At 48.2% G+C, this 10,161-nt stretch overlaps 1 pseudogene; it reads left to right on the forward strand.

Moving 5' to 3' along the window:
• Positions 1 to 6,191: 6,191 nt before the first annotated feature.
• Positions 6,192 to 7,496, forward strand: LOC146193523 (uncharacterized; annotated as a pseudogene).
• The last annotated feature ends 2,665 nt before the right edge of the window (positions 7,497 to 10,161 follow it).

Here is a 10,161-nt window from a genome sequence, read left to right on the forward strand (position 1 = left end):
GGTACTTGCTTAAGTAGAGCAGATGAAGTCGGCTGTTTGCATGCATGTAGCGGCGGCTAAGCAAAGTAGGTCCCTGACGCAGCTTTGGCCCATGTGGGCCACCTCGTTGCATTGCGAGGCCGAAATGATTTATTGCACTTTTCAAATAAAACTTCATATTTATTATATTTTTTGCCAAACTATGTTTCGCAAATAATTATTGATAAATAATTTATTAAAGATAATAAAAATATTTCTCAAAAGAGCAGTGCCCGCCCACCTTCCTCCGCCAAATCTGTACGGCGGTGTTTCTGCATACAACACGATAGGGCGCCTTAGGTGCCATCCCCAGGACAGCGGCTTGTTTTGCTTCGTTTGTTCTCATTAAATCAGGCAAGTAGCTCATCAAATGTAGTATAAGATGCCGTCGTCTAACGGCCACTTTTGTGCAAAATTTGAGCTTCTAGGATTTAGTAGGTAACCAAGAGGAGAATTCTACGGCATGCAGGTAACTGCTCAATGCGCGTTACACATCATACGTCGTACTTCGTCCTGTCTCGGTAAGACCTCCCCGAAATATAACAACTCCACATGACGGGCGCTCGAACACTGCTGCTGGGATGATATCAAATGGGCAATACATGAACGGGGTGGGCTGCATTGTGACTTGGGGCCGCGGGAAAGTGAGAGCGATTTGTTCCGATAATTCGGCGTGGGCCTCTAGCTTTGTTCCCAACACTGCGCAGAAGGACAGTTCTATCTTAGAGATTCAAAAAGCCGTTATCTTTTTCTTTCACACTCGTGGACCTTTTATTGTTTCCATGACGCTCAGGAACGAACGCGTATAAGCGCCGTCATGCGACATGAAGCGGAGGCCAATTACAAACATCTGGCAAAACGCCCTGTAGCTTCCCCGTTGCCCGTCACACTGCAGCTGACAGCTGACCTTTTTCATCTATTGCACGTGGGAGAACAGCACGATAGCAGTGCGCCGCAAAAACGCCCAGACACGTGGCGGCCTTGGAAATGTTTTGAACAGGCGCAATGAAAATCAAGTTGCACCTCGAATACCGCCGTTCGGAGGCGTATTCCGGTGCGCGGCAGCAGGAGTACCGTCTGTTCCTCTTAGACCCGGTTTGATGGAGATTGTTCAGGCAAATATTTACCTTCAATTTATTTTCGCTGAGGGACGACCCGCTGCCCTGCATTTCGGCTTACAACATGTTGGAGGGGAAGCTTCCGCACTTAGAGCTTTAGTCAATTCACACGTCAAGCGTGATGTGAGGACATATATATTGTTACGGACGAGGAAGAAGCGGACAGTGGTGCGGGAAGGTGCACTCGCGCTGGCCCCGCCGCCATTCAATATACGGACGAGAAAGAAGTGGGCAGTGGTGCAGGAAGGAGCGCTCGCGCTAGGACCATCGCCATTCAATAAATCATCTCTGAGTCATCGACCATCTTTCTCTCTGTTCTCTGTGCGCATCGGCTTGCCGCTCAGTAAAATACGGATGGAGGTGCCGGGTAATTCATCTCTCCTCATCTTCGGCCGGAGCTTCGGCGCCCTGTGTGTTCTTGCGGCGTCGGCAGAAGGCCTAGAAGGCATTTCATGGCTGGTCACCAGCCTGCCGGCCCCTTAGCGACCTCGTCACACGTACCACCGCCTCATCCCCCAGCAACGCCCACAAGGCATGACGAAAGAGACTGACCTGAGAGGTGTGTCTCGTCCTCCCTTTTTTTCCGTGTTTAGCTTGCGCTGTTTCCCCCTTGCGATGAACCAACTAGCCCGCAATGTTTTGTTTTGTTCATGACCTGAGAGACCACCCGCACGACCACAAGGAACGACTAGAGAACCAGATGACCATGTTATTCCACTGACTCGATATGCAGACCGTAGGCCTCAGCGACCCAAGATGCCATTACACTCGAAGACATCACTCCGCCATCAATTTTTTTGCGAGCTGTGGTCCGAAAACGTCCTGGGCAAGGCTTCGTCGGGAATCATTGGGGCGGCAAGCCAATGTCTCATTTTTTCATGGCATGACGATGGGCGTGACTGGATGCCTGAATAATAATTCAGACATCCAGTCACACCCATCGTCATGCCATGGATCTCATCCACATCGGTAGACTTGTTCGTCCACGATTGGGACGATCGCTCGGTGGCCCCGGTTAATGTTATGGACGAGGAAGAAGCGGGCAGTGGCGCGGGCAGGAGCGCTCGCGATAGGCCCGCCGCAATTCATAAAATAATTTCTGATTCATCGACCATCTTCTCAGTCTGTTCTCTGTGTCCATCGGCCTACCGCTCCGTAACAATATACGTGTTAGTTTTCTTTTTCTTGACCTGGCTTCTACGAGACAAACAGATAAATGTAGGGTTTTTAGAATCTGCTAGGTAAACATTGTGATTTAGTAAGTTTAAAATCTGACGGTATGCAGCAAATTGCGCGAGTTCACACGTTTCCTCAGCTATTCTAAAGATATGGGAGAAGGACAAAAAGGAAATACGTAACGTTGTGCTCTCAGTAGTATAACAGGATAGCTAAGCGGGCGGGTTGGTGATACAGTAGTGTTCGCAGTTGTTGGGAGGGTTTCTGTGCCGCCGATTAATTGTTATCAAAAAAGGAAAATCAAGTGTTCGCCCTATTTGCGCCAACGCTCAAGTACTTCAAAGGAGTTCGTTGAGGAAAACAAATGCACATATAGCACATGGTAAAATTCTAATACGGGGCGAAACAAGTTTTATATCGCCTAACATTTTTTGGTTCGGCTTCAATATTACGCACATTTCCTGCAATTTAAATGTTATATTGTTTTCCTTGATTGCGCAACTGCAGCGCCATACTGTGCATTTCTCCGTTGCCTCGCTGACACGTTGCGTTGCGCTCAATTGCTGGTGCTACAGATAACAATGCAATGCTATGAAGCTGTAATATTAGAAGCTGTTTAACAATCGCAGCTGCTCCAAGCAAGACAAAATTGTGCCCCTCTGGATTATCGCTTTTACTGTAAGGCTGAGGTGCCTACCACAAACTTTTCCCCTACCGTACAACTTTGAACGTTTGCCTTGCGTTCCCCTGGCATGGGTTCTCATACTGCTAGATGGACGCGCGAGTGTCTCACGCACAAAATACGCTATACCTATACTGGAAATGATCAAATGGACACTCAACAATTATTTTTAGAGCATGAAAGATTTTATTCTCCCTACATGTCAAAATATCAATAAACATCAGGCGGATAAATGAAACGTTTTCCTCCATGATGTTCACGCTTCGAAAAGAGCCGCACCGACCAGACGCCCAAATGGAAATAAGTGGATCGACGAAACGGCAAGCGACGTCGCGTATCCCTGGATGCGACAGCGAATGTGGTCAGCGAGTGGAAACAAGCACAAAGCGAGATCCATGAAGGTATCGACGCTGTACTTTCTGTTAAATACACGAAATGGCTCATTCCGATGCTTCTGTTCTAATTGTAGAAAGCGTACATTGGTCGCACAAGAATTTGTATGCCCAAATGAATGAAGTCGCATACGTCGGAATACCCGCTCTACCGTGGATAGAAAGGGCCTTGTTTTCTTTGACACAGTTCGCTCCAGGACACAAATACAGAGATTTCGTCCAAGAGTATGTCGTCTACTAAGGACAAAACGACAATGACTAACTGATAACGCGTTCACTTTCACAATAATCACTTGTGCATCCAACATCACCTCAGATTTTTGGACATGGCGACCAGGTTGAATAGGGCTGCTCAAACCGCAAATTACAGATCTCCATGTTGGTATTGGTGCGCGTTCACTGTATTTTCCGGTTCCATTGGACGACGAAATGACCGTTCTTCAAATATCTGGCAGGTCAAATTCGCCGGTGGCGGGGTTTTTCCCTGCGCCAGGTGTCGAGTGCGCGCCGTCGGGCGAAAGTCGTCTTCTTGACACTGAAGAAACGCATTATGTATACCGTCCTTAAGAGCTTTACACCCCTGATTGTTGCTGCAGAAAGCGGTTCTGCAGGTTCTCAACCGTAAAGCTTAATTTTCTCTACTTAGATCAAAACCATTAAAATTCGCTAAACACCCCGCCTGGGTGGCGCGGTTGTTTCGGAACTCGGCTGCTATTCCCAAGGATGCGGGATCGAATCGCGGCCTGGTCGGAGGTGGAGGCGAAAAAAGCAAGGCGCCCGTGTGCTGTCCGATGTCAGTGCACGTTAACAATGCCCAGGTGGTCGAAGTTTTCGGAACCCTCCACTAGGGCGTCTCTCATAGGCTGAGTCGGTTTGGGACTTTAAACCCTACAAACCAAACCAACCAAACCAACTATGAATTACGCCGCTCTATTTAGAGGCCTTCAAATATGCTGTCACCTGACCAGCTGTTATTTTAAATCGTTCACCAAGCACTGCCCGGAGAAGTGGGTGTTGCTATCTCATATGCGCCTTGAGGGTTTAAAGTAGCCCCGCAGGCACGAGTAAAATTACCGTACGTTAATAGCTTTAGTGAAACAGCGTGGCTAATCAGCGGCGCCGAAATAGGTAGAAAAGGCAGGTCGTGAGAAAAAGTTTGATAGACTTTGTCTTCAGGATGTTTTTCGTGAGGTCCAAACATTGTTGAATCTGCAATAAAGATAATTTTTGGGGAATCTTTGACATGCAGACACTGCATGTACAGCTCCATAGACGTCTTCTAAACATCGAATTATTGTCGTGTGATGGACGTTTTGCTATTGTAAGGCCGCAGTGAAAAGCGACTCGCACGTGGAGTCAATCTGGCGGTCGAACACCCCACGCGCCGAGGCCAAGGAGCGAGCACTGTTGTTTTTTTGTTCTCCTTTTCTCCCCTCTTCTTGGATGCACTTCTTGGATGCTGAATGCGCCACGCGGGGCGCGCGGGAGGCTTCGTTTGTTTCGTTCCTTTCGCCCCGAGGCGTCGCCAAGAAGCGAACGGCAGACGCGTCCTTATCAGCCGGGAAAAACATCAGCACGCTTTTGCGAACCACTTTACGGCCAGCTCATCCAGCGATGTCCCGCCGTGGCGCCAAGCATGGGTGCAGGGAGACGCCGTTTATGAAGCTCTTTGCACTGCCACAAGCGCTCAATAAATATCTTGCAGAAGGCGACAATAGGCGCGCCCCTTGGCCCTCCCAAGTAGGCAATCAGCCCAGCGGCCTCCCGCTGTGTCGCGAGACATTGAATCCGAGCAGCGGCGACTGTACACTGCTCTGGGACAAGTGCCGCCCCCCCCCCCCTTTTTCCTCGAACGGGACGGCTGGATGGCCTGGTCTCCAGATCCCCCGCGGCGTTTCTTTCACAAAGGCGTCAGCTGCAAGGTCGCTTCGCAAACACGCCGGGGAGAGGAAGGAAAGACAGGCGCCGTGTGAGAGGGTTTGGGGACCGGCGAGTGGAAAGAGTGTGTGTTTTGAATGTTGTATTTTTATTTGACGTAATTAAGGACCTGGGTCCGAGATTATTCCCAACCCACTGGTGTTGTGGCATGTTTTCAAATAATTTGATTGGCTGCTTCATTTTCGGGGCGGATCACCTAAGGTGACCGCCCTTGGGTCTTTGTTGATGTCTGGTATCAAAAAGCGTTCCTCGGACCATGTTCGACAGTCAAGATTGAGGCTCCGTGCTTAGCACGTATTTACACACTCGGTAGGAAAGTAAGGGCCTGTAAATTGACTTCTCTGTGTGAGAGTCTTCATTTTCTTTTAAGTTACAGTTGTCTGTGTGACTTGTTGCTGTAACTTTGCCTATGTATACTATTTTGCTTCTGTAAATATATATCTCCTCCTGACCATAATCAGATCATCATCTTCTGCTTCCTCAGTGCCTGCCGAAGACAGCTAAACATCACTGCCATTAAAAGCAAACAAAAACGGCCCAGCTGGTATTTTTTTTCTTTTATTCGCCGAACATAATAGGACCTAATTTATTATAGGTAATTGGGTGGCAGCTTGCCGTAATTTCATCGGCGCAGCATTACGCGAAGGGATCTTGTGGACATATTACCCTTGAAATGGGATTTTTATTGCGAATGCTTTGCTACGACAGCTGTGGCGTCATCCTGAGACGCACTGTCTTTTCCCTTTCCTTTCCTTCGCCCAGCTCTTACGGAAGTTATGTGACTGTTTTGGCTGTATGTATATCTGATAGCTAAACATTAAAGATGGTCATTCTCGGTCAGGATACCACGAGCGTCTGTCTTCTTATCTGACATGGTGTCAGAAGTGGGATCAAAGCAATCCGGACGTAGCACCGCTGCAGCCCCGTCAACCAGCGAACGACCAGCAATTGCATCAAAGCGTTCCGGAGGCAAGCGACAAGTAATGCTTCGGAATGGCAGGAATCAAGCCTCCGAGGCCTTTGGACTTCCATAACACGGCGGACTGGCCTGCCTAGATGGATGAATTTGATGACTACAGGTTCGCGTCATGACTACACGAGAAGACAGACGAAGTCCAAGTGAGGACTCTTCTCTATACAATGGGCAGAATTTTGCGGGAGATTCTTCGATCATTAAGTGTCACAGACGAAGAAATGAAGGACCTCAACTTGATAAAGTCGAAGCTTCATAGCTACTTCGTCCACACTAAAAATACAGTCTACGAGAGTGCTCGCTTTAATCAACGCAGCCAGCATCTGGGCGAAACAGTGGACGAGTTCGCAACCGAGCTCAACAGGCTAGCAGACAGGTGCGAGTTTAGGGACATGACAAAATGCCTCATTAGAGACTGGTTCGTAGTCGGTCTACGGGACCATGCGTTATCGGAAGAACTGCAGATGGATCCGAATCTCACGCTGAACATTGCTTTGGCAAAAGCGCGTACGAGCGAAACGGTAAAGAAACAACAAACTGAGCTAAAAGGTGACGACAGTGCGATCCCAGACGCTTACGTCGCCGCGGTAAAGTCTAAGATAATGACGTGTAGGAACACGTTTAGACGGAGACAGAAGGCTGCTAACCGCCAAAACAGCTGTAGTTTCTGCGCCGGTCCATCTCATCCGAGACGCAGTTGCCCAGCGCAACAAGAAAGGTGTAGGTTCTGTCGAAAGTTAGGCCACTTTGAAAAAGCATGTCGAAAAAAGAAGCAAGCAGACAGGGAATCTAGACGGTGTCTCCGAACCCGATAAGACATTTCTCGGCACGGTCGAGCAGTCACAGAAAAGCGTTTCTGCGCACTTCGTCAAGGCGCTGATAAATGGCCACGAGGTTTCCATGAAAGCGGGTACTGGAGCGGAAATGACAGACATAGGTGAAAATTTTCCTTTCCTTCCGCTTTCTTTATACCAAGCGGGCAATCTTATTGGCCCGAGCAATGCAAGCATTTGTACAACCGGAATGTTTGTCACTGAAATTGGTTGGAAAGACAGCAGTTCACACCAAACTATTTACCTCGTGCACAACTTGCGCACGCGCCTGTTGGGACTGCTAGCTATCAAAGCTCTAGGAATTGTGCATTTTCTGGGTGAGTTGTCGACTGCTGATGACATGGTACGTAAATATTCCAAAGTGTTCCTGGGGACAGGCTCCACAGCTGGGGAACATATAATAAGCCTCGTGCCAAATGCAGTCCCGCATGCTGTGTCTACAGAACGACGGATTCCTATACCCATGAAAGAAAAGGTCAACGAAGAGCTGGCAGAGCGAGAAGGAATGAAAAAAAAATGTCGAAGTGCCTATTGTTCCCGTGGTGAAGCCATGTGGGGCGGTTATAATATGTGTCGTCTTCACGCAACTAAAAAGGTTTGTAAGGGCGCGCCTTCACCCTCCAACAGAAGAGCAAGTAATGGGTAGCTTTCAGGAAGCCAAAGACTTCTCGAAACTGAACGCCAATTCAGGTTTATACCAAGTAGAGCTTTCCAAGATGTGTGAAAAGCTAACCACTTTTATTTCACCATTTTGGCCTTACTGCTACTGCAGACTACCGTTCGGAATCACATCAGCATCAGAAATTTTCAAAGGAAGTTCTCGCAAGTCTTACAAGATCTAGACGGTGTGCTGAACTATATAGATGGCATTCTGGTGTACGGCAAGAACAAGAAGTAGGACGACAACCGCCTACGTAACGTGCTTGACCGACTGCAAAAAATGGGCGTGACGCTCAACAAAAAAAAAAAAAAGTTGTTTCTCTGTCGAGCAGGTGGAATTCCTGGGCATTACATTTGGCGCCAGTGCTATGCGCCCGGACCCTAAGAACCTTAGTGCCATTAAAGAGTTGCCCCAACCTGAAAATGTCGCGGAAGTTCGCTCATTATTGGGAATGATGAACCACCTCGCAAGGTTCCTTCCCGACGCTGCGTCGCTATCGGCGCCTCTGCGCAGCCTCCTCAACCAAGACAGCGACTGGTCTTGGGGAACACAACCGGAGGGAGCCTTTGAGAAAATCAAGGCAGCTCTGAGTTCGAGCAGGTGCCTCGCAATGTACACCCCGGGTATCCGACAATCGTGTCAGCACACGCGTCTTCGCAAGGGCTTGGAGCAGTTCTAATCCAGAACCAGCCGTCAGGCCACAGAAGGCGTATAGCATAAGCCTCTAGATCACTCACGAAAACCGAGCAGAGATACTCGCAGATGGAGAAGGAAGCATTGTCCTTGACGTGGGCAGCAGAATGCTTAGACGAATTTCTGCGAGGTCTTGCGTTTTTGTTTGAAACTGATCATAAGCCACTGGTTACGCTACTGGGTCGTGATCTTCTCGACTCTCTTCCACCGAGAATTCACAGGTACAAGATGCGTCTTATGCGGTACTCGTTTAAACTTGCGCATGTTCCGGGAAAATCATCGCTACGGCGGACACTCTTTCGCGCGCCCGAGGGATGCAATCACTACTTAGCATCGGCGAACTGTCCGAAGCAGACTTCTCGGCTCACGTGCACGGAGTCGTTCGATTTGCACTCTCAGATGGCACGTTTGACCGCATACGCTCAGAACAGGCGACGGATCCCAAGTGCGCCTTGTTGCTCGAAGCGTGCACGTGGGATTGGCCAGAAAAACACCGGGTACCGCCACTTCTAAAACAATTTTGGCACATCGTGGCAACATCACAGTTTGCAAAAAGCTTCTTCTGAAGGATTCCAGACTAATGATACCACGAGCGTTGCGGAAATAAATGCTGCAAAGAGTCCACAAAGGACATCAAGGCATCGTCCGCAGCCGCGCGTACGCAAAGGAGTCGTTCTGGTGGCCAGGAATCAGCCAAGAAATTGCAAGAACTGTACCAAACTGCCAAACGTGCGCGCAAAGAGCACCCAATTCTGTGAACCAATGATTCCCTCTGAAACAGCAGAGCTCTCATGGGAAAAATTGGAGTTGATTTATTCGAGATGGGAGGTGCTGTCTGTCTTGTCATTGTCGATTATCACTCTTGGCATCCTGAGCTGGCCCTGCGGGATCGAGGAACATCGTCTGAGATGGTCACCTGAAAAGTCACCTGAAATGGTCAACATCTGAAAAGCATCTTCGCTAGGCACGTGATCCCGAACAATCAGACAATGGACCACAGTTCATATCACTTGCTTTGATTAATTTTTCAAGACATTACGGCTGAAAACATGTCACAACGAGTCCTCGTTACCCATAGGCTAACAGTGAAGTTTAGCGCATAGTAGGGACACTCAAAAGGCTGCTTAAGAAGGCGCAGGAAACTTGCATTGTCCTGATGAACTATCTTGATTCTTATAGCGCTGACGAAACACCACAGGAAGAAAGACACAAAAGGACAGAAGCGCAACTTCCAACTTTAATGAGAAGAAAAGGAACCCGGGCATTCTTTTATAATCTCTGGTCTGCATGAATGTGCGATAACCCCCACACTAAATCAGAAAAAAAACAGTAACACTAGGCAGGATTGAACCAGTTCAATCATGACAAAACACATGGGTGAAATGCAGGTCGCACGGATAAAGACAAGAAACAAGAAAATGATAAAGGCGAGCAACCACAAGTGATTAAAAACCGGAGATGACATGAGAGAGAGAAGTCAAAGATAAAAGCATAAAACTCAAACGGTGGATGGGAGCGTGTAAAAGGCGCTTAAAATCATTAAAAAAACATTAAAAAAGGAAGAAAACGGAGAAAAAACTACATATATCCTTCCAAAAAGGAGAGTTCGTCTTTAGAAAGGAGTATAGAGGGCGTGCTAACGCACTTGTCTTTTCTTTGATGAATGTAAAAGGCCTC

The sequence above is a fragment of the Amblyomma maculatum genome, chromosome 4 (assembly GCF_055883805.1).
Source record: "Amblyomma maculatum isolate TAMU_Amacu chromosome 4, ASM5588380v1, whole genome shotgun sequence".
Taxonomy (NCBI): Eukaryota; Metazoa; Arthropoda; class Arachnida; order Ixodida; family Ixodidae; genus Amblyomma; species Amblyomma maculatum.